Source organism: Myotis davidii, unplaced genomic scaffold, assembly GCF_000327345.1.
Source record: "Myotis davidii unplaced genomic scaffold, ASM32734v1 scaffold1, whole genome shotgun sequence".
In the NCBI taxonomy this organism is placed as follows: domain Eukaryota; kingdom Metazoa; phylum Chordata; class Mammalia; order Chiroptera; family Vespertilionidae; genus Myotis; species Myotis davidii.
In genome coordinates this window covers 8,412,495-8,436,501 of record NW_006294681.1, presented here as the reverse complement: position 1 = coordinate 8,436,501, position 24,007 = coordinate 8,412,495, and the positions used below count along the sequence as shown (strand labels likewise).

The window sequence follows — 24,007 nt, the reverse complement described above, 5'->3', positions numbered from 1 at the left end:
CAAAGGAGGGACAAATGGGGATGGAAAGAGACTTTGCTTTGGGTGATGAGTGCATGACGCGGCGTGCTGATGATGTTTTATTGAGTTGTATACTTGAAACCTATATGGTTTTATGAACCAATCTCACCCAAAATAAATTCAATAAAAAAAAAGAGGTCAGAAAACAAGAGGTGCCAAGTAATAGCCATGAGAAGGCCATCAGAGAGTAGGAAGCGGGAAGGACAAAGTATCTGCATGGATAGATATCCAGAGAGATGCGTATTTCAAAAGAAGCAAGAGGTTAACCGTGGCAGTTTTAGGAATGTGTAATCATCATTATCAGTTCATGGTAAATATTGGGCCACCAAATCTGTGAACACTTATCATCCCCTTGTCTCTCTTTGTAATATGTCTGTATCATCTACTTGGACAGTATGATAAGAAAAATGGGGATGGAAAGAGACTTTGCTTTGGGTGATGAGTGCATGACGCGGCGTGCTGATGATGTTTTATTGAGTTGTATACTTGAAACCTATATGGTTTTATGAACCAATCTCACCCAAAATAAATTCAATAAAAAAAAAGAGGTCAGAAAACAAGAGGTGCCAAGTAATAGCCATGAGAAGGCCATCAGAGAGTAGGAAGCGGGAAGGACAAAGTATCTGCATGGATAGATATCCAGAGAGATGCGTATTTCAAAAGAAGCAAGAGGTTAACCGTGGCAGTTTTAGGAATGTGTAATCATCATTAAGAAAAAGGCTAGCCTATTCAAAATGTTTATTTACTGCTGAAAATGTGCCAGTCTCTCCACTTTCATTTTTTCTCTCTCATATTCCTTCTCCCTGTTCTTCAAACGCTACATAGACTTTATAAACGCCCTTTGTTTCCTCAGTTCTCTTCCAAGTTCTTCAGTTCCTAGATGGTGGGCAGATGATCTAAATATTATCAAAGGGAAGGCTAAAATAAGATGTGGGTGATGTAAGTGTATCTGAGCTTAGTGATCCCTGCCCACAATGATTCAGAACAGATCTGTGCTGTGTTGAATAGCCACACAAAAACTGAAAAATTCACTCCTGTGTCTAGAAAATTTTTTTCTGTGTTATGTGATTCTTATTTTAAAAATATTTTTAAATTTAAAAAATAGTATTCAATACTTTTTTTTCTATTTGAAAGTTGAGGCCATGTAAATATGATCTTCAGGAAGAGATACCACATGAGCAAAAGAAAAATATCTTGTATAGTCAGTTCAGTGTATTAAAGGTTTGGTACAATTTTATGTCTAGGGGTGATAGTTTTATAATTTATCTCTTATTGTTTGCTTAACAATCTTCCTGTTCTTTAGTTACTTGAAATATTGCGATGTCTATTGTAAACTACAAAATCCTATGTACTCTGAATGTTCATACCATTTCTGGTTTTTGAATGCACATGAAATTACATTGACGTCAATAATACAGTTTCTTAGCTTAGTCTGTACTTCTAAGCTTCCTACCTTAGCATGTAGTCAGAAGGTGGGATCTACTTAATCTTCTTTTATTTTGACTTGGTGTGGGCAACCTGTCCCATTGCCACTGTTTTTGGTACCCACATGGCAATAATGATGCCCATGTCTTGGGTGCTATCTCTCAATCATGAGGCCACCAGTTCTTCGAATGCCAAAGTAGAACTAGGTTCTATGCAGAGGAGAGAAAAATGTCCCCCCCGCCCCACCCCACTCTCTACCAACATTTGTCAGCTTGGCCAAGATGGACATTGTTTGTGACCAGGGATTCCAACAAAATATGTCCTCCATTTATTGGCCAACATCCTTCTAAATACTAGAGAAGGATCATAATACAAGGGGTTAGAAATGGAACAGAAACTATTTCACACTTCTCTGCTCTATTACCCTTATCTCTCTTACTCTTCTTTCAGTGTTCCCTGGCCTCATACTCAAATGCTTCCTCTTTCCTGAGTTATAAAATAAAAGGTTTAGGTATTTCAGTGAACTCTAGAAAGTTCCTTAGGGTGGGGTTCTCTTCACTAGAAATGTTTATTGCCCAGCAATTTGTTTCAATGTGTGCTATACTTGCATAAATATAAAGAATTTTACTGTAATATATAATATAAAGATATGTCTCACTTTCCACTGAGACGCCAAAGGCCAAGAGCAATTCACTAGGTGCCAAGGGCATCACATAAAGCTGAGTCCTTGACTACCTGTTCATGACATAATAAGAGATTACAAATGTAGATCTGCTCAAGCATCCCACTATCCAACTGTAGACTGCATATGAAGACGCAAGTAAAAGGGACTGTTTTGAAAAGTGTTGCTTCTATATTTTATTTGTTATTGTTCCATCTCCTCCAATGTGGGTGGGGTGTTCTTCTATCTCACCTTCAGCCAATGAAGAGAATTTTAAGAAGACATTTGGTGTGATTTACACAACATCTTGGAGTTTGGTAAACTTAAGTATTATTAATCAGACTTGGAAAGTCTACCAGTAAAAACCATAAGCTAAGACTAGATTGCACTAAGGACAACATGGGGAGCAAACTGCATTTCCACTATGGAAGGGAGCTAGCCTGAGGTCAGCTGTCCGATTTGACCGACTGGAAGATCCTTGGAACCCCAGCAGAGGGGAGGAATGATAGAACCCCAGGACTGTGAGGAGAGTTGTAGCAGCTAACTGAGGGGAAGAACAGATAAAAGTTCCTGCTGGAGAATCTTCAAGAAGCCCATACAAGCACCCAGTGAAACAAAGTGCTATCAATTGTATTTGGCATTAATGGAAACCAACGCCAGAGGTTCAGGCTTATAAGCAGTACCCTTCCTCCATGAGATTGGCTCCATAGGAAATAGAAGCAATTGCTTATGGGAAAGAAATGGGAAAGAAGCAAGTTGAAGTTCATCATACACCTACCTCCCAACCCACTCCAGATTTCCAGGCCTGTGGCCGGCCTAACTGGGGCGATAGAAGAAGTTAAATTGAATATCATTCAGTTAAGAATGTTGAAAATATTCAGGAAGATATATTTTGAAATTGCTTAAGTTACTAAGGAACTGATAAATCTAGGTGACCTGCTTGAGATTTCCACCAGGGGCAGAGGAAAACAATTTTCACAGCATCCTGTGATAATGGTAAAGAGAACAATGGCATCCCAAAGAAGTCCCTGTTCTATTCCCTGGAACCTATGACTATATGACCAAGGGGATTTAGGGTAGTAGATGCAATTAAAGTTGCTAATTCAAATGACCTTAAAACAGATTATCCCAGATTATATGGTAATCACAAGGGTCCTTAAACAAGGAGGCAGAAGAGTGTTGGAGTGATGTGTGAAAAACTCAATAGAGCATTGCTGGCTTTGAAGAGAGATATTGGTCAAGGATGCAAGTACCTTCTAGAAGTTGTAAGGTGGGGAAGGAGTTAAGGTTCTTTGATTAGGCCTCCAAAAAGGATTACAGTAATGTTTAAAAACTATTACTCTGGAATTTACTAAAACAAATACTGGCTTTCTATATGAAAGTTTTTGCTAACAGCCACACTAGCAAAATATACTATTGAGCACTTGAGATGCATCTAGTTCGAAATGAGATGCTCTGTAAGTATAAGGTACACACTGGCTTTCAAAGACTTGGTACAAAAAAAAAAATAAGAATGTAAAATATCGCATTATTTTTACATAGATTGTATTGCCTGATTTATATTAATATGTTGGATGTATTGGGTTAAATAAAATATGTTAGAGTTTGAATTTCACTTCTTTTTCCTTTTTAAATGTAGCTATTTGAAAATTTAAAGTTACATATGTGGCTCACAGCTCTCTATTGAGCAGCACTGATGAAGAGAAAACCTTTCTGGGAATATTATAATTTTGCTTTACATTTGTGTGTGAAACACTTCATACCTTTCTCTAATACGTACTTAATTCTTATAGCAATCATGTGTGATGAGTAGGGAATAGCTTATTACTTCTAGTTTGTAGAATGTGAAAGCCAATGCTCAAATCATAAAAAAGACCTACCAAAGGAATCACATAGGTAGCAAGTGACAGAGCTGAGACAAAATCTTGAAACATGTCATTCAAACCAAGGCTTTTTCCCTATTATCCCTTGATAGGTTCTGTGGGTGGTGGGAATTCCAGTGCCTAGCCTAGGGTTCTCGATTTCCCCAGAGGGGAGTTAGTTAAAGGGAAGTGTCTAGCACACTTGAGCTGATGTAAGAGGAGGGTCTCCTATATGTCCAAGCCTAACTAAATCTTTAGAAGAGCATCCACAAGACCTCACTGTTTCTCCCAACTTACTAATGATACTCCATTACAAAAGCATTCTGTAGTCATGTGGTTTGAGAAGCACTGGTTTTAAAGTTGAATTCTTTTAACCACCGGGCATTTAAATGCATTATTCATCTCTCAGAGGGAACAGACTACAATTTCCAAGACATATTTTCCCAGACTGTGATGTTCTGAAAAAAAAAAAAAAGAAGAAGAAGAAAGAAAGAAAAAGCAATTTAGAAATTCTGCCTTACAATGAAAGGAAGATTCAAGGACAGGTCTGACTTTTAGCTCTTAGTCAAGTGGGAGCCAATCTCCAGGGTTGAAATAGGATCTGAAAGAAGAAGGTGGCAGCTTGTCTCCCAGCTGAGAGGCATTTGTTAGCTTTGGCAACTGCACAGGACAAAGATGGATGTTTAAAAGTGATTTTTAAACTAGAGAAAATTAGAATCAGTTCAATAAATAATTTGTTTAGCATCTTAACAAGATTTCAACACAATGCCAGATTATCTGTTCTTTTGAACCACAAGAACACGTTTGAATGCTTGGAAGTATTCCCTGACATGCTAGTGACTTTCTAAATGAAATTCCAGTAAAATGGGAAAAAGACATGTAAGGACCCAAAGTTCGGGGAGAGGTTTGGATGTTTGAAACCTGTTAGATTTGACAGTATTAATAGCTATAAATTGGTAATAAGATGTACAAATTTTGTTTTACAACTTTTCATCAAGTAAGTGATTAAAAAATGCCCCAAACACATATCATTTTGCTTTTTCATTTCCTTCAGGCTAACCAGAACCAGAGACAGAGATCAGAAATATCAATAGAAAAATAGGACAAGAATCTGTTTATTCAACAGCATTTTGTACTGTCTTTGTTTTAGATGCTGGGCAGTCAATGGTGATTAAATAAAATCTATGCTTCCAATGGCACTTATAGGAGTTCAAGGGGGAAAAACCCACTATGTTTCCAAGTTATTCATTCATTCATTCATTCATTCATTCAACATTAAGAAAATGAACAAGCACCTCATTTGTATAAAACACTGTGCTAGGTATTGTGGATATGAAGAGAAAGAAGACAAAACTGTTGTCATAAAGGAGTCCACAATAGAATTTTGGAAACAGACCAAAAAATGGTTAATTACCAAATGGTGCTTCTTGTCACCCCAGCCTGTTCCAGCCATATTCATCTTCTCCTGTTTCATAATTGGGCACTTTAGTCAACCACATGTTCAGACTAAATATCTTAGGATCCTTGACCACTCTCTTTTTCTTTAAAATCAATATTTTTATTGATTTCAGAGAGGAAGGGAAAGGGAGAGAGAGAGATGGAAACATCAATGATGAGAGAGAAACATTGATCAGCTGCCTCCTGCACGCTCGCCACTGGGAATGGAGCATGCAACCCAGGCATGTGCCTTGACCGGGATTCGAACTGTGACCTCCTGGTTCATAGGCTGATGCTCAACCACTGAGCATCACCAACCATGCCACTCTTTTTCTTATAATTTACATGCAAACCATTGCAAATTCCATTGTTCTTCCATCAATATATGTTTGTTTGTTTTTTATAAAATCCAGTCACTCCTTATTTACATCTATTTCTGTCAGTTTTCTCTTTTATAATAGTGTTACCTGGTCTATCAGCTTCCAACCTTTTCTCCTTAGCACCTCTTCTCAGTGGGGCATCCAGAGTGGTCTTAGGATATTATTTTTTTTATTAAAAATCTTCCTTTAGTCTTCCTCAAGGCATTTATAACAACCTTCTATGCTTGATATGTTCCTCTGTTTATTTGGGTAGTGTCTATTTTCCTGCTATACAGTATAACTTCTTTTTTAAGGAAAAATGACTAGATCTGTTTTAAGTATGTAAATACCATTTAGTTTATTCTGTAGATAAACTATATTGTATGGTAAATATTTATATAATGTAAACAACAGTGGTGTCACAGATGAGGGTTTAATCACTTTGCTTTAGGTTCAGATGGTGGAAAGATAAGGGAAGGTTTTTCAAAGGAATCTAAGCTTGTTTAAGATGCTATTATCTATCTGGCTTCTACCTCTACCCTCTCTATACAAACCAACAGTACCCTCCTAATTGGTAGAACACTTCCTCATCACTTAACCTAAACAGCCTCTTCCTTAAGACATCATTCTTGATTTTTTTTGTTCATGTATTTAATAAAACTTTGAGTACCTTGTATATCTTGGCCATAAAAAAATACAATCATATATTTAGCTATTAGAATATAGTAAGGTAAAGCCATGAGAAGGCAAATAAAGAGGGCCATGGGTATTTGAGTCTTCTATTTTATTTCTCATCTGCTTAACGTTTTATATTTCTCTAATAAACTTGTAGCTCCCATGTACAGCAAACTCTTATGTGGGTAGATTTTGATTTTTAAATGTGACTACACTATACATCTCGGTTTGGCTTAGTCTGTTTTATCTGTCTATGTCAAAGACCATGAACTATAGACTTTTTTCTCTAATTCTTGGGCCTTACTAACCAGAGGTTGGAGCTGGAACCATTTGGCTTCCCTAACCATCGGTGTGGTGTGGTGACCACAATGATAACATCTGACAATCCTTCCAGTGGCAAACAAGTGCTAGAGAGGCAAGGAAGGTAAGTACATAGTGAAGCTAGCTGGCTGTGCTATGAATGAGAAGTAGGAGGGGCTGTAGTGGGTGCAGAACCTGTGCTCTGCGACCACAGATTCAGGAGCTGCTGTTGTCACAGGGAATGTAGGCGCAGGGGTGGAGAGAAAACCCTTTTTCCCCACTTTCTCTAAGTGGAGGGACCTCCTGGTCTCTCTCCATGCTCTCATCCACTCCTACCCAGAGATAAGTGACTGACCAAGTTTGTTAAATTTGGAGGAGGACCTGGACTTTGTAGCTCAGGGTCTTTCTTGGTCTTTCCCCCTGGCATTTGCCCGTGTAAGAAGCTGTGTACTTTAATCTGCTCTCCACATGGTATTACAGAGCCAGGCCCCATCATGGGAAGGCCTGCAGTGGTCCAGCGCTTATGTGAACAAGCTTTTTTCTGGGGTCTGATACCAAGAAGCCCACTGTTTCTGCTTACCTAAGCCACATCTTTCATCACAGGCTTTGTCAGCAGTAAATGAGATATTTCGATCTTCACCTGACTTAATCTCCACCACCATCCCGACCCTCATTTTTCAGTTTATTCAATAAATCAAGTGAAAACAAATAAACAGGGCTGTGATATATTGAACTCCCCACAAATCACAAGACCAATATTGCTTGATTTTCTAACTTTTAAAAAGAAACCAGGATTTTTAATACAAAAAGCTTTTTCAAATAAAACCTTTTAGATTTTTAATGAAAAAATGTATGATTCTAAAATGTTAGCAAAAATTCATATATTTAAAAAAATCTTAGATTTCAAATGAAATATTTATAGGCCAAGTTTTACAAGAAGCTACTGATTTGTAATGGTTTGGGGTCAGTATAAGTATTAAGGTTTCTGTCCCAACCCCTTCAGATAAATCAGTTCTCATGTAGATTTGGAGCCCTGATATCAGTTTCACTTCAGCTCACTAGTTGTGTCCCTGATACCTCAACTACCCAAGCATCCCTTTCCAGCATTTTCTCCTATAGGCTAGCCCTATTCTATTCACCTTCTTTCTCTTTCTAAATATGAACTATAGCTCTTCTTATATTTAGCCACCCTGCCTCTCAGCCTCCAGACTTAATTCTCCTTGGAGAATCTATGGTCTTGCCTCATCTACCAGCTCTGACCTTTTGGATCAATGACCAAACTTCATTAACCACTTTAATCATAAAAATTTATATAACTGGTGATCACCACTCCTTTCTTGTAGGAGAGGAGAGCCAATTTGACCTATATTTCTCTCCATTCCTAGATTATTTCTCCCTCCCAATCTACCTCTCATCAAGATCCCAAAATGTATGGTATTAACATGCACACTGTGAAATTTGGGTAAATCCTATTTCTTCTTTTCTCCCCCTTTTCCACTTGGTACATGGCTACTGATAGGAATTTTTTCCCTCTTGCTCTTATCAAATAGGAATAACTAATGCAAGATCTTTAGGTTTCCTTTTCCCATTCTGTTGATGCATTCTTTATTCTCATTGCTTTCTTTCAATTTTCTGGCTCTATTGACAATCTCTTTTCCTAGGCCCTCATTCAGCCAGTCTTATATCAGTCCCTAGAAGGGCAATCAGAATTAATTTGGTTTAATTGTGGGTTATTTTCCAAAGCTTGAACTAGTCTATAAAATAGCATCTCAGCCTCCCTTGGGACCACACATTTAGTCTTCAACCCAGCTCCTTTGACTTTTTCCCAGCCATCTGTTTTACTTGGGTAAAAAAAAAGTTGGTTTAATGTCTACATTTTTTTCCTTTCATCTATATTTTTGGCACTTTTAGTTAATTCAGAGTTAGCTCCAGAAAGGAAACATTTACCATCCCACAGCAGCTGTTCAGTCCTGGAGGAGGAAGTGGAGAGTCTTGTTCCCCTTCCTATTGGCCTGCTCTCCATTATTCTGGCCATAGTTATTCCATCATCCTTGCATCCAGCCTGCCTGACACCTGGATGCACTGACTTTTGCTTTGGAATGAGAATCATAGCTTCTGAGCTCAACCCTTGTCAACTCATTTTTTAATGTGCACGAGTTCTGAATCTCAGTATATTGTTCAAAGCTCAGAATCTGGAGCCTGGGGTTCCACCTTTGACTCTACCAGTCATCAAATAAGCCACACCATCAAGTTGGACCTCACTTCCCCCATTTGTGAAATGAGGGCATTTATCTGTAACAGAGATCCTGAATTCAAAGGTCGTTAGATACCTACAGATCAAAGAAAGGAGAAACCACTAACTAGAGAAGCTGTCAGCCATAAGGTAACTGGGCATGACAGGGATTTAAAACTGAGAAGGCATGCCCTACCTAAAGGTGTTTGTTGGCTCAGTTAAATCTATCTGCAAGCTCCTTGGCTGAAGACTGGATTGGGCTGTCAGTTTGTGAGTTGTATGATACCTTAAGCCCTGACATTCTCTAACCCCAAACCCTTACAGCTCTTGCCTCTGAATAATTTTCCCTTAAATAATATTTATAACAGAATATTAACAAATGTGATAAAAGATAGATATAATTTTATTAATCATACTAGCCATCCCTTTGGTTATAGGAAGATATCACACTTGCATGAAGTTGATTTATTAGAAAGCAGCCGTCACTTGAATGTGAGCAGATATATGAATGCATTGCAGAAAAGGTACAACAAAACATTGTGGCTTAAAAAAAATACAGATTCTTAAAAACACTTTTTGCTATGCAGAGCTGGCATTTGGAAAAGGCTGGATGAAATGTGCAGAGGAGACAATTACTTCAGGAAAATGAATATCAGCATCTCCTTTACCTTAATCTTCCCCTTTATTAGAAGCTCTCTGGTAGTTTTGGAAAAGACTTGCTGGCAGAAAAGTCCCACAAAGAGCATACGGAGTCTTTGCTGTAGACCAAGTGTTTTGGAAGCATGCCAGTCGGTTATAACACAACTAGTGGCCTGGTGCACAAATTTGTGCACATTGAAAGGAAATTAATTAAAAGAAATATTTTAATATCGCTATTCACCCTTTCTCTATAATAGAAGTGTCAACCAAATTCATGATCTTAAATGACAGATCGAAACAGACGCGTGCGATTGGCACCAGCAAGAGCTTTATATGTATCGTGCATGTGCAAGTCAACTTAGCCTTTATAGATATAAAATAAACTTGCTTAATTAGCCCTGCTTTCTAATTTGGCTAAACTTTTTCCAGCCCAGTGAAGCACCCCGACTTCTCTTTCAGGTAATTGTCAGCAACAGAGCAGTAAATATCAACAGAAAGCAGATTATTATTGTAGATCATACAGGGAGAACAAAGGGTAAAATATGTAACTGCAGCAGTGTTTGACTATATCTGCACAGTGAGAAAACCTGAAGTCATTTTCAAGGTCCACCATTTCTTCTTTTCAGTCAGGTCAAGTTTCTAAGCTTTGTAAATCTTCATTTTTTGGCTAATGAAAAGAAGATAGGATTCCACTGAGTCCCCTATCTATCTACTCCAGGACTTCTGTGAGGATCAAATGAGATGAGGCATGGGAAAACACTTCAGACATTTGGTTAATGTGTAAAATGTTTCCACCTGACTATAAAGCAAGTCATGTTCCTGGGCTGAAGAAACTTCACGGAGGCTAGTCACTAGGGAGAGTAAGCTGGGCGTTGCTACGCGACATCATTATCTGGTGCCCACAGCCACCGTTTCTGGGCTGGGCTGGGCTGTGGGCCACATTTTGAGCCATGGGGTCTCAGCAGCATCAGCTGCAATTTGGTGAGCTATCACTCCAGGGTTTTGGCGGGGCCTGTGTACCACTTGGGGGAAGTGAGTTTTTTACTTTGTGGGTACCAGGTCCACAGTGTCACGACAGCTCCTTCGTTGATCAATATATATATATATAGATGTACTGAGGTTGTAGCCATGTTGATATAAAGGTATGTTTGAGAACAATGGCTAAGGTGGTAAGTATGAATAAACGTTACCATTCTTAAAAACCTAAACCTCATGACTCATATGGTCAGTACAGGAATTTACACCAGCAGTGCTATTAAAAATATTTATATTGCATTGGACTATGTTCAACAGCTACATCTAATGGCAGTAACCAACAGTAGCAATAATGGACTATTCTCACTCTCTGATTCTCTCATTACTTGCATTTGGAAGGACAATTAAGCAGCCACCATTTAAGCAACATAAATTCAGATATTCTTGGAAAATTGGTAGTGCAGAATGACTCCAGAAGGGGAAAAAAAGTAATAATTTTGTAATATGAAAATGTTGGCTCTTGAGCAAAACTTTAAAAACAGAAATACATTGCATCCATTAGCTATTGCCACAATAATGTTGGGTAACAAATAATCATGGTTTTCCAGTAGCATTTAACAGTAAGCGATGAGCTCACTAGAGTGCAGCTGAGCTAGGCTAAGTTCAGTTGGGCCACTCTACTTCTCCCTGCAGATCTCTGGGTAAGTGCAGCAGCTCTGTTCTACATCCTTCTTGGACCATCAGACTGTGGCTTGTTCTTTGAATGGTGGTGGCAGAGGCAATATTCAAATGCACAAGTACATTTTAAGCCCTTGCTTGTGTCATGTTTTCTAACATGCTATTAGCCGAAGAAGTTACATGGCTGAGCTCAAAATGAGGGGGCAAGAGGGTATATTCCTCCAGTAGAGGAACAGAAAGTGATAGGGCAAAGGCATGATGAATCAAGGCCAATAACAAAATCTACAACAGATGTGAACATATTGTTGTATCTTGAATTGAGGAAAAGGGTTTATCAGATAATTATAGATTTGGATGATCTTCAAGGTTTTATAGGTTGCCTGTGAAATAAAACACATTGCTTTTTGCCGTTGCGATATGTGGTTGAAAAAATATATAAAAGATCCTATGTGAGATGTGTATTCATGTGCATGCACACGAGCTTGCTTATATCAAATATAAGTTGAATTCTGTGGCAGACACTAACTGATCATCAAAGATCCATGCTTCCACTTTAACCTTTAGATTTGTTACTAGAAATTGCATGCACATCCAGGAAGTAGCTTTTCCAGTCTCCCTTTGTATGTGGATGATGCCAAGTGACTAATCCTTACCAATGGAATGGGATGTGCCATGGCGCAGGCCAGGGCAATTGAGAAGTAGATACCCCTTCTCCACCTGCTCTTCCCACCTTCCCAAGTGAATGCAGAAGGTTCTGAGCCCCTATCTGACAAATTAGCCTCAAGATGGATCAATTATAGGTTTCTGGATCTTGTGGAAGCCCACTTGCCCACCAGGAACACTTACATAGTGTTGCATGATTAAGAAATGAGCTTCCATTGTGGTCATGTGATCCCACTAAATTGGGGTAAGAATTTCTTACAGCAATTAAAAAAGTCCTATAGAGAAGCTGCTGAAGCTCCTTTTCTCATTTTAAAGAACTTAAAGAGAAGGATAAGACAGTCAAAGAGAACATTTACTTCCCATCTACCAAGGCTCACAGCTAAATGCATCATACAGTTAAATGTTTCCAACCTGGGATATGGTTTAATGAACTATGGGGGCAGGTGTCAAAAGAGGTTGATTCTTTCCTTATCTGCTACACTGGGTTCTGCAAGGGTAGATGAGTAAAGAATAGTAAAAGCCTTCTATTTTGACATGGTACAAACATACATACATGGAGACCGTGGAGCCATGTGATACAAATCAGTAACATTGTCCATGGCAATAGTGGGACAAAGGTGGAGTGCAGCTGCCTCCCTGTTAGAATACTTGGAACCCACTCAGTTCTTTTATAGGCAGTTACTTTGTGAACCTTCTTTAATCCAATCATATCATTCCATAGTCATCTCTTTCGGGGGATCATTTTGGGGGAGGACATGCAGGGTAAGATGAACTGGCCACAGTAACACAGTAAATGAGTGGCAGAGTTGGGGCTGGAATCCAGCTCATTGCTCTTTCTACCATAGCATACGATGGGTAGCTCTGTGGGTAGAATCTAGTGTATTGGAGGGTAGAATAGAGCGATGTTCCCACTCAGTTATCTCACCAGAGAAGTTAAGAACCTTTCCCAAGGTTACACTGCTTGTAAATAGATAGGAGTAACTGCTCTTGTCAAGATTTCTACCTCCCACATAGTATCTAACAGGGCAAAACATAGTACTTAGGAATTGAACTGATTGAGATTGAACAGTGCAAAAAAAACCCCACAGTATTTAGGGATTGAGTTGAGTTTGAGTGAATACCCTCTGGGAAGTTGTCTTATCACTCACTACATTTTCTTCCCACTCCTCCTTTTCATTTGGTTACACTGAATCCAGCCAAACACATTAATCAGATGGGCAGGGTTACACATTGTTTTCACAGGAAATCCTCCCTTCCTCCTTCAGTTTACCTAAAAGGATGGGAAGCAGGGAGGGGGGTTTGCCAGTGTATACACACACATGTCGATGTATATATTTATACACCACACATATCCATACACACATGTGTCTGTAAAACAATATGTGCTCACTGCAGCATCTGGCTTTCTGTGAAGTCTTGACCTCTGCTCCCCTTACAGCTGTGTTGGCTCAGAGTTTAGAGCAAGTCTTGCAAGACTCCCTGAAGAACATATGTTTCTAAGCAGTCCCTAGTTCTCTATCCATTTTTTTTTTTTTTTTGGCAGGGGGATTCATAAAAGGTTACTACCTAGGACCTTATACTGCTAGCCCTGCTTCCCCAAAGAATTGCTCATGGTTGAAGCAACCGTCCACTAAAGACAGAGTTGGTGTGAAGAATCATGCTCTGAAATCCACCCCCCCCCCGCCTTCAGCTTTCCCACAAGTGGGTAATGTTTTTTGTTTTTGTTAATCCTCACCCGAGGATATTTTTCCATCGATTTTTAGGGAGAGTAGAAGAGAGAGGGAAAGACACAGAGAAACATCGATGTGAGAGAAACACAAAGATTGGTTGCCTCCTGCACGCGCCCGGACCAGAGCCCAGACCTGGTAACCAAGATATGTGCCCTTGACCGGAAATGAACCTGAGAACCTTTGGTCCGCAGGCCGATGCTCTATCTACTTAGCCAAACCGGCTAGAGTGGTAATGCCTTACTTCTTAATTGCTTATGCTCTTCATACTGACTGCTTTGTCAGGCAAAAGGGGTTGGCAAATTTGGACAAGAGGTAGCTTCTGAGCCTCGTTGTTTCAAAGTAGCAGATTAAAAGAATTCAGTAGCAACCCAAGATGCCCTGATTGGTACTCAGCACCTTGGCCCTGCCACTTCCGTAAGTGCTGTCCTCACAGGCCTGGGTTGGCTTGGTGGATTTTGGGAAGTCCACCCGCATTTGAAATGGTCTGCCAGCGTGATCTGACAGCTCCTGCACGTGAGGCGGGGGTCAACCAGCCAGGAAAAACCAGGCACTCTGATTCTTGCTGAGTTTTTGTTTGGTTGGAGCATCGTGTATTTGCTGTTGTAAATGGCCACATGATAGCGTAACTTAAAAAAGTTAAAAATAGATTTAAGACAGTGTTTCAAGGAAAGCACAGCATGGCTTCCCAGTTTTTATAAACTTGGTGAGTTCCCTTTGCATTGCTTGATGCCTTTGGAGTCCACCAGCTGAGAGCTAAGTCATGATTTCAGGGGAAGGGAAGGAAATTCATCAGTTCTGTATTCACAGCTTGCTGGATGCCACACATTTAATCCACCTCCTTTCTCCGCTCCCAACGTCTTCATCTTCCCTAGCTCAGTAAAACACTTGGCATGTTCCTTGATTTCTCTTCCTCTTAGAAACTACATTAATTCATGAAATTGGCTTTATCTGCAAAATATCAACAGACTCCAGTAATGTCTTATCACTTCCACCTGCTTGTATCACAGCTCTGGAGAAAGAGTGAGAAGGGAAAAATCACATTTAGTTTGGACTTACAACCTAACTGATCTTGTTTCCAATTACCCTTTTAAAACCTATTCTTCAAACAGTAGCCAGAGGGATCCTTTAAAAATATAAGACAGATCATGGTCTCTTCTATTCTGAGTCATCCAAAGGTTTCTTATGTCATTCAGTGCAGACGCCCATGTCCAACTCACGGCGCACAACGCTGTAGGTAACTGAGTCCTCATTTCTTCTTTCACCTTACCTCCCATGTGTCGGAAGGACTTCATTACTTTCTTGCTTCATTTAGGATAATATTAAAATACTACCTTGTCAGAGAGAACTTTTCTGACCCACTGTATATCCCACCCCAGCTTTCTATATCCCCATCCTGGCTTATTGTTCATAGCACTCAATTAATACCACCTGACATATTATATATTCACTTGCCTAACTTGTTTATCTTTTTTTCTCCTCTCACCAAAAAGTTTATTTTATAAGAGGGGCTTTCTTTTATTCACTGCTTTACAGCCAGTTCTTTATACTAAGTGGTTCATAGTAAATGTTTAGTTAATGTGTATGGAATGAATGAATACGTTGGATTGGCTGGGTCAAGAAGTAAGTGGGGACACACACACAGCCTGCGGCAGAGCTTATAGGAGAACATGCAGAATACACCTTAGCCCAGGTCTGGAGAATAAGAAGGTAAATACATGGCTAAAATGAGACCTGGAGGGGTTAAAGGTGGTCAAATAGGACCAGGTTATGTTACCAATCCAAGGACTTCAAGGTAGTCACCAGAATATGGGGGGGAACCCATCTGATGCTGAGCTGACTTTCATTGAGCACTTCTTATACACTTGTATTAGTTTTCTAGGACTGCCATAAAAAATTACCACAGCGTTGTCTGTACACCCAAAGGCTGTGGCTCAATTCTCAGTCAGAGCACATATCTAGGTCACGGGTTCCAATCCTGGTCCAGATGTGTACATGAGGCAACTAATCGATGTTTTTCTCTCACATCAATGTCTCTCTCTCTCTCTCTCTCTCTCTCTCTCTCTCTTTCCATTCCTTTCTCTCTAAAGTTAATAAAATATATCCTTAGGTGAAGATAAAAAAATTGACCTCAAATTTGATGGCTTAAAACAACAAAAACGTATTCCTTCAGAGTTCTAGATGCTGGACATCTGAAATCAAGGTGTTGGCAGGGCCATGCTTACTCTAAATGCCTCGGGGAAGAACCCTATCTTTCTTTGTCCAGCTTCTGGTGGCCAGGCACAGTTTGACCTGTAGCAGCATAAAACTACTTTCCACCTTCCTCTATCTTCACATGGCATTCTTCTCTTCATTTCTAGGCCTCCTCTCCTCTTCTTATAAGGACACTAGTCAGTGAATATAGGGCCTACCCCTAATCCAGTATGGTCTCATCTTAATTCAGTTATATCCTTGAAGACCCTGTTTTCAACTAAGGTCACAATCTGGGGTTCTAGGTGGTCATGATTTTTTTTGGGGGGGGGGGCACTATGCAAGTCACTACAATACTCAATCCCTTTATTTGATTTATATCCTCACAACAATTCTCTGAGATAGTATTGTTGGCAGCATTTTACAGACACAGAAACCGAGGCTCTGAGAACTTTTTGCTCAATTGCCTAAGGCCATGTAGCCAGAAAGTGAGTTCAAACCTAAACGTATTTGATTCCACAACTCATCTAGTTTGATCCTTTGACTATACTATGTTGACTCCAATCCTTGCCACAATAATATGTTCAAAAGATGCTTGATGGTTAGAAACTGCTTATCATGGTAACCCTGTATTTAAAACCATGGTACTGGGCTCCCTTGAAAATACAACCAACACTTGTAACAGCTCACAGTACTTTTACAAGTCACAGAGCAAAAGCCCAAATATAAGGAAGATGGGAGAGACCCTATTCTGGGAGTCTCTGGACCTGAGATTACTGTTCAGGGGAGCTGGGGGTCTTGGAAAGGGGAGGAGAAGCAGTTCCTCAAAGGAGCACTGAGGAACTTCTGCAAGAACAGTCTTTTCCTGGGACAGGGTGTGAAGTAAAAGGCAGTTGTCAAATGGACTAGGACCACCTTGGGATCTGCTTTAGGCCAGAGCACACATGAAAGGAAAAACAAACAAACAAACAAAAACATTGCAGCACAGAAACTGTTTCATATCTACTCAGAATGATGCATTCGCTGTGTATGGGTTTATTTGTAGTGAAAAGATAGAAAAAAATATGCCTTATCATTTTTCCCCTCCCCTGGTCTTTATAAAAAATGTGCAATGCAACTACAAGCAACATTTTTCAGGATTTCCCCTGTGAAATACTCTACAACTTTCCATCCTGGAAATATATTTACTTCTGTGTTCTAAACTCACCTGTTTGCATTAGCTTTCACCAAGCCTCTGGCCTAGAGTTATCATTGGTTGAAAGCCAGCTGGTCAACCAGAACCTTAAAGAGTTTAAATCTCTGTATGGTTTCCCCTTTCTAGGAATATCAGCACAAAAGAGGCATTTCAATGGTCTGAGATGGTATCTTGTTTCTTTCTTTCTGCAGCTTCTCTTTTCTCTACCCCTTTACTCTTCTTCCCCCTAGCCACCTTCCCCTCCTCTTTCTCTTCCTTCCTCTCTCTCTTTTCTCATCTCTTTTTTTTCTCTTCTGCCTCCCCCTCTCACCCCTGCCCTAACCATCTCCCTTTATCTCTCTCCCCTCTCTCCAGCCTTTCTTAATCATTTTGATATTTGTCAGATCTCATGGCCTTATTAAGTAAGCCAGGCAATTAGCTCCCCCCGCCCTTTTTGTCTAAAGTCTTAAAAAATAATTTCCGTCAACTCCCCAGCTTCCAGTGTGTGTTGGTGCCAAGACTGTCTAGAATGTTTACACTGCTGATAAAATTAATTGTGGCTTTCAGACACAAACTCTCTCAACTTCCTTCCCAACTCTTCTGGACTTTTGGATAGGTTTACACCCATCCTTTCTTTCCTCTTTGGTGTTTCAGAGGCAGACATGTTCCTCTTTTTCTTGCTTCCTAAATTACCCCCTCTTTAACTCTTATTTATATCAATTAGCTTATGGAAACATTTGTTTTGTTAAATGTCATTTCACTTAAAGTCACAGAGCCTATCAATGATGTTGAGTGAGGACTTACTGTATTTCAGAAATTTGTTAAAAAAAAAAAAAAAAAAGAGCCCTAACTGGTTTGGCTCAGTGGATAGAGTGACGGCCTGCAGACGGAAGGGTCCCAGGTTTGATTCTGGTCAAGGCATGTACCTTGCTTGCAGGCACATCCCCGGTGGGAGGTGTGCAGGAGGCAACTGATCGATGTTTCTCTCTCATGGATGTTTCTAACTCTCTATCCCTCTCCCTTCCTCTCTGTAAAAAATCAATAATATATATGTATTTTTAAAAAGACATACCTTAGGGCCTGTTGACACTAGCTCACCTTTTATCCTTTCTACATAAATAATTTGGGGCAAAGAAATTCAGAAATATTAATTCCCAGAAACAACAAACTAAAACTTGAAGCTTTTCTTTTTTCATTTTTAAAAAATTGATTTTTAGAAAGAGAGAGAAAAGGAGAGAGAGAAAAACACCGATGTAAGAGGGGAACATCAATCAACTGCCTCTTGCACACCCCCTACCGAGGATGGAGCCCACAAACTGGGCATGTGCATAGATCAGGAATAGAACTGGCAACCTTTAGGTGCATGGCATGATGCCCAACCAACTGAGCAACACAGCCAGAGCTAAAGCTTCAAGCTAAAGAAGAAAAAAAATGCACTGAAGTTGACTTCTTAAGGCAGGAAGGCAGATGACTCATTATTAAGACAAATAAAAATAAGTTTCAGATAAAAAATATTTGTTTTAAAAATAAATAAATAAAAATTTTCTGGTTAATCTTTAGTTAACTGGAAAATGTAGGTAAATAGAACTCTTCATTTGAGAGCCTTTTGTTTAACTAAACATTAGTCTAACCTACTTTTTCTTTAGCCACTTAGATTTAGATTTAGCTCATAATCTACGAGTTTTTCTAATTTCAGGTCCTGAGCTTGGTGCTTGCAAATACATTATATATTCATCGTGAGAACAGTTCTAAGAGATCAAAATTCAAATGCAGAATATATGATGATATAGTTGAAAGACAACTGGTACCATGCTGACCACTTACAGCCTATGACTGTTTGGGTGATATCTTAACCCTTCAAATTTTTATTTCAATTCTATAGGAAATACCTTTCACAAATCTATCTTTCAGAGTTGTTGTTTTGAGATTAAATGAGAATAAATATAAATTAATTCATAAAGAATTGTAATTAAAACATTTTTCTTATAGAAGTGAGTCGATCCTAACCTGTCTCCCCTCCCTACTTCCTGACATGCAGCCAGTAATCTTAGACAAAAGCAGTTCCCTCTCCCCTCCAGTCCTAGCCACACTGCAGATGATAAAGGCTGGCATAGTCCTGCCCTCAGCTAGTGCAGAGTTGCTCCTCAGTGAAGGCCAGTACTGAAAGGAAAATTAGATTGGATACTGCTCAAGTTCAAGATTATATATCTGGATTGGCTCCAGATTATTTCCTATCTAGAGAATCTTTCAAGGATAGACTCATACAACATGCCTATCAGACAACAGCTTTGGGGACCTGATATGTACCCAGTCTGGAAAGGGCCCCAGCCCAGCATACAATGGAGGGCTCAATGTACTTGAAAGAGTAATGTTAATATCAATAACAGCAGCAGCAGTGCAGTCATAGCTCTTACTGTGTGCCATAAAATCCTCACAACAGCCTTCTGCGGCAGGTCCTATTATGATGCCCATTCTACCCAAATGGACCTGGAGACTCAGAGAGATTAAGTAGTAGTTACTTCTCAAACTTATTGATGTATTGAGTACAATAAACACTGTGCTAAACACTTGACATGAACTTTCCCGTTTGATTTTTACAATAGTCTCATGAAACAAGTACAATTATTCCAGTGGCATATAGGAGTAGAAAGAGGCCCGGAAGGTTAGATGACTTGCCTAGCAGCTAAGCTGAGACTTGAGGGCAGGAAGGTGTGAATCCAAAATGAACTCTATTAACCATTCACTATGGAGCTTGAAACCATTCCAGACGAGTAATCGTTTCAACTTAAATAAGTGATAGGCTGATTTCACTGGATTCGTGGAATTTCACTGTTGTCAGTGCGATATTTACAGTCTGTGCAGGGGTGACTTCGAATCTTGCAAGCATGGTGGTTTTAGCTATTCCTTGCCTGAGACTCTGCTTTTGATCTTCTCCAGGACTAACCTCAAACCTACATGGATTTAGTGATGGGAGATCATCTGTGTACTATCAAAGTCACCTTAGAGATTCTTTTGTTTTGTTTTTTTTCCCCTTTACATTGGCTTTCTGCCAGCTCCCAAGTTTGCCTTGGCCTTTCTAAAATTGTATAATAGATTGGAAATACATCATTTCCCTTTCTAATTCTTCTGGCTAGATCATACAGCATGACTTTTTATAAAAGGATCACTACCCAAATTTTAAATGTTATTAAATTAATTAAAATTTAATCAAATTTTACAGGGAGGATAAGCATAAAGGATAATAAGGAGGCAGGGGAAATGGCAGGCTTTAGAATTATGTTGAAAAAAACAGCATGGGCTCTCCAAGGGGAGGTGGTGGGAGACGGATTTAAAAGGAAGGACTTGGGGGAGACAGTATTAGCGAGGTCCTATTGGTCTACTGGAAGTGTTCACAACTTTCCTTGGGCATCAGCACCACTAGAAAAGTTAGGATGTGGCATGCTGCATTGTGCTCACTGCTGGTATGCAGTTTATTTCACCATAGCAGCTAAAACAAAGGTTATCCAAGAGTTTGGGAGCCTCATAAAAGAAAATATTTCCCAATAGAATAAAAAAAGAATTCAGCTTTAAGCCAGAACACTGCAAACTTCCGGGATGGCTTTTAATAAATTGTGTTCATATTCTCATTGAAATCTTGGAGGTGGAAGGGGACACTGAGTTTGTTTGTTTCTCTTCTGAAGTGAAGGCAGGACCTCCTCTCTTGCCACAGCTCTGGGAAGTTGCCCTTCTGAGTCTTTTCATTGACATGAAGTTCACTACTTAGCCACAAACAGAATCCTGTTTGCAGCTGGTTCTGGTATTGGATGCCTTTCTTTAAAAAAAAATAAATAAATAATTATATCTATTTCAGAGAGGAAGGGAGAGGGACAGAGAGAATCATTGATTGGCTGCCTCTTGCATGCCCCACACTAGGGATCGAGCCTGCAACCCGGGCATGTACCCTGGCTGGAAATTGAACCATAATCTCCTGGTTCATAGGTCAATGCTCAACCACTGAGCCAATGCGGCCAGGCAGGATGCCTTTATTTTCAAAGCAGCATCTTACAGTATTACCAAAAACTGCTGATTTGACAGAGAAATTAGAGAAAAACCACATAAATCCAGAAATATTAAGATATACATATGAAAATTGGACCTGATCATTTCCATGTATCCTTTATGCCTTTGAGAAACAATTTATCTCAAAGACTAAGGGCATTCTTTTTGCAATTGGACTACCTGGATTCAAATCTTTATTTCAAAATTGACTAAGGAAAGTCACTTTTAATCTCCATTAACTTGGTTTCTCCATTTTTAAAATTGGAAAGTATAGCCACTTGGTTAGATTGTTATAAATGCTGAATAATTTCACATCAGAATTACACATTAGGAGGGATTAGCATAGTGCCAACTAATAGTAAATGTTCAGCTAATGATAGTCTTAATTAGCATAAAGTCTCTCTGAACTCTCCTACTCCAGTGGTGGTCCTATTATATATTCATGTAGTCTCTAATTTGTATTTGACATAGATCAGAGAGCCTTTGGCAGTAATTTGGTCACAATCATGTTGAGGCACACACAAAAAGGCTTGATCAATGTGCTTGCTTTAATGGCTTATGTAAAAGTAACAATGTTGATTAAAACCCTATGTGTGAAGCCCTGGCCGGGTAGCTCAGTTGGTTAGAGCATCATCCCAACACACCAAGGTTGCAGGTTCAATTCCCGGTCAGGGCACATACAAGAATCAATCAATTAATGCATAAATAAGTGGAATAACACATTATGGCACTCTCTCACTCCCTTCTCTCCCATCCTCTCTCTCTAAAATCAATCAATAAATAAAAAAATTAAAAAACCCTAAGAGTGAAAAAGTTATATTTTGAAGACCCATTAATTTCTTTTTTATAGAGTCCTAAGATGCAGAACTGGCTGTGTAATTATTGCTGTGCTTGCATTGAAGCTGGTGGTTTACTATTAATGGAAGCATTCAAATGTCTGTGGGTGGATTCAAGAGAGAGGATGGCAACAGATAGCATGTGGTTAGTAAAACAAAGCCAAATATTGTACAGTAGAAACCCAAGCCCCAACCAAAATGGAACATTCCATGGAGAAAGTGGGTTTTTTTGGGCCTCAGCTGTTATGTTTAGTCTGATTCTGCAAGATTTCAAGGAATAATGCTTGGATATGTTCAACTATGGTGGGCATTTGTGGCATTTTTTTTCTTGCTAAAGAAATAATTTTGGGGTACTGCTTAGTATTATTGCAAGCTAAATTAATTGTGGGTTCTGGTAGTAGAGTCAGAATGTTGGCCAGACAGGAACTTTAAAAGAAAAGCAATGAATCAGGACAAATATTAGAATTTAGTAAACAAGTTTACCTGTTGATATTTTCTTTTTAGTAGCAACATGACTATGATCACTATTACTTGTTGTTTGAGTATTGTCCGTTCACGGCATTAGGGCACTGGTAAGTGGAAGAAAATAGAATTAGAGATACTTCTGAGTAGGCAGAATCATTGCAAAACCCCAACATGAATTCAGTGGTCACTATTGTTAGCACTTTACATTCTTTATATCATTTGATTTCTCTGCAACATTCTCTATATTTTATAGGTAGAGATTTGTGATTTATATGTGACAGATTTGTGATTTAACCTAAGATTTTTGGTTCCAAAACTCATGATATAGTGGAAGGCAACCACTAAAAATTACAGCATGCCAGTGGTAATATAGTTTAGGACTACAATTACTAAAATATAGTTCGGTGAAAACAGGTGAATTAGCCATGCATCTATGTTTGTATTCTTTTTTTAACCTGTGACTGTTACTATCTACAACAATTTACCTTGGTACAACTTAAAAACATCATATTCTTTTTTGAATTTAGCAGTAATTATAGACTAAAAATAGGATAGGCATTATTATTTGTACATTTTTGTTCCCATTTTATAGATGACGTTCAGAGAGCTTTAGTAACTTCCCCAAATCAAACCACTAGTGAGTTCGAGTTAGAGGTGATAAAGAGTTAGTTCCACCCTCCTCTTTCCAGTATATCTTTTTGAGAAGGCCACTAAATACAAATAATCTAGATCAGGGGTCCTCAAACTACGGCCCGCGGGCCACATGCAAATACAAATATTGTATTTGTTCCTGTTTTGTTTTTTTACTTCAAAATAAGATATGTGCAGTGTGCATAGGAATTTGTTCAGTTTTTTTTTAAACTATAGTCCGGCCCTAGGATGGAGAATTGTATTGATACTCCTCACGTTATTACAGCTTAAGTAGCTCTAATGAGCTCTATCTCCAGGAAATATTCTTTTGTCATTGTCTATCATCATTAATAGTGACAGGAGATGTGGGATCGCTTTCATACATTCTTGAGTTTGTAGGTAGCACATCACTTCAGTTAAAATATTCATTTGGATATAGTTAGCTCAGAAAATAGCCAAATATTTTGCAAGCCTGGGCTTTTTGTTTGAGGGAATTAAAATGACTTTACAATTTAAAAGAGAGTCAAAGTAATAAACATCCTAGTAATGAAAATATTCAGTGGCAGTTAGAGATTATTTAAAGCTATTTTTATCCTGCCATTTCATTGAATGTTTCTCTATTGAGTGGATCATTTAAAAAATGTCAGAGTTTTGTTAAATCCATCAGGAACAGCCCTTAAGGACCTCTTTATTATGTAAATTGTAGATCACTATAGGCAGATAACATAGTAATTATATATTTTAAAAACTACCTTAGGCAAGAGAACCCAAAATATAAAACCTTTCTCTCTTCGTAGCAGGAACTGGAATTTGCGCCTGAGGCTCATCTTTAATAAAGATCCTTAGTTACCAGGCAACAGCCAAATGAATTAAGCTTCTTTATCATACCAGCCAAAGCAATCCCTTTCAAAGTGAAGGCCTTGTTTTTTTCTCTGATTAATTCTTCACTTTGTAACTCATCTTGAAGTTCATCTCATTATCCTCATCATTATCCAAACCATGTATTGCTGATGGACAATTCA

At 39.0% G+C, this 24,007-nt stretch overlaps 1 long non-coding RNA gene across 2 annotated transcripts; it reads right to left on the bottom strand.

Annotated features, from left to right (window-relative positions):
* Nucleotides 1-2,281: 2,281 nt before the first annotated feature.
* Nucleotides 2,282-23,801, bottom strand: LOC107183995. 2 transcript variants are annotated; one of them, XR_001514815.1, is made up of 3 exons: nucleotides 23,369-23,482; nucleotides 22,374-22,459; nucleotides 2,282-2,830 (listed from the first exon to the last, which is right to left on the bottom strand). It is a non-coding gene; the product is annotated as an uncharacterized LOC107183995 (long non-coding RNA). The 2 variants fall into 2 exon arrangements; XR_001514816.1 differs by lacking the exon at nucleotides 2,282-2,830 and adding an exon at nucleotides 13,814-14,664 and having other exon boundaries at nucleotides 23,369-23,801.
* Nucleotides 23,802-24,007: the final 206 nt, after the last annotated feature.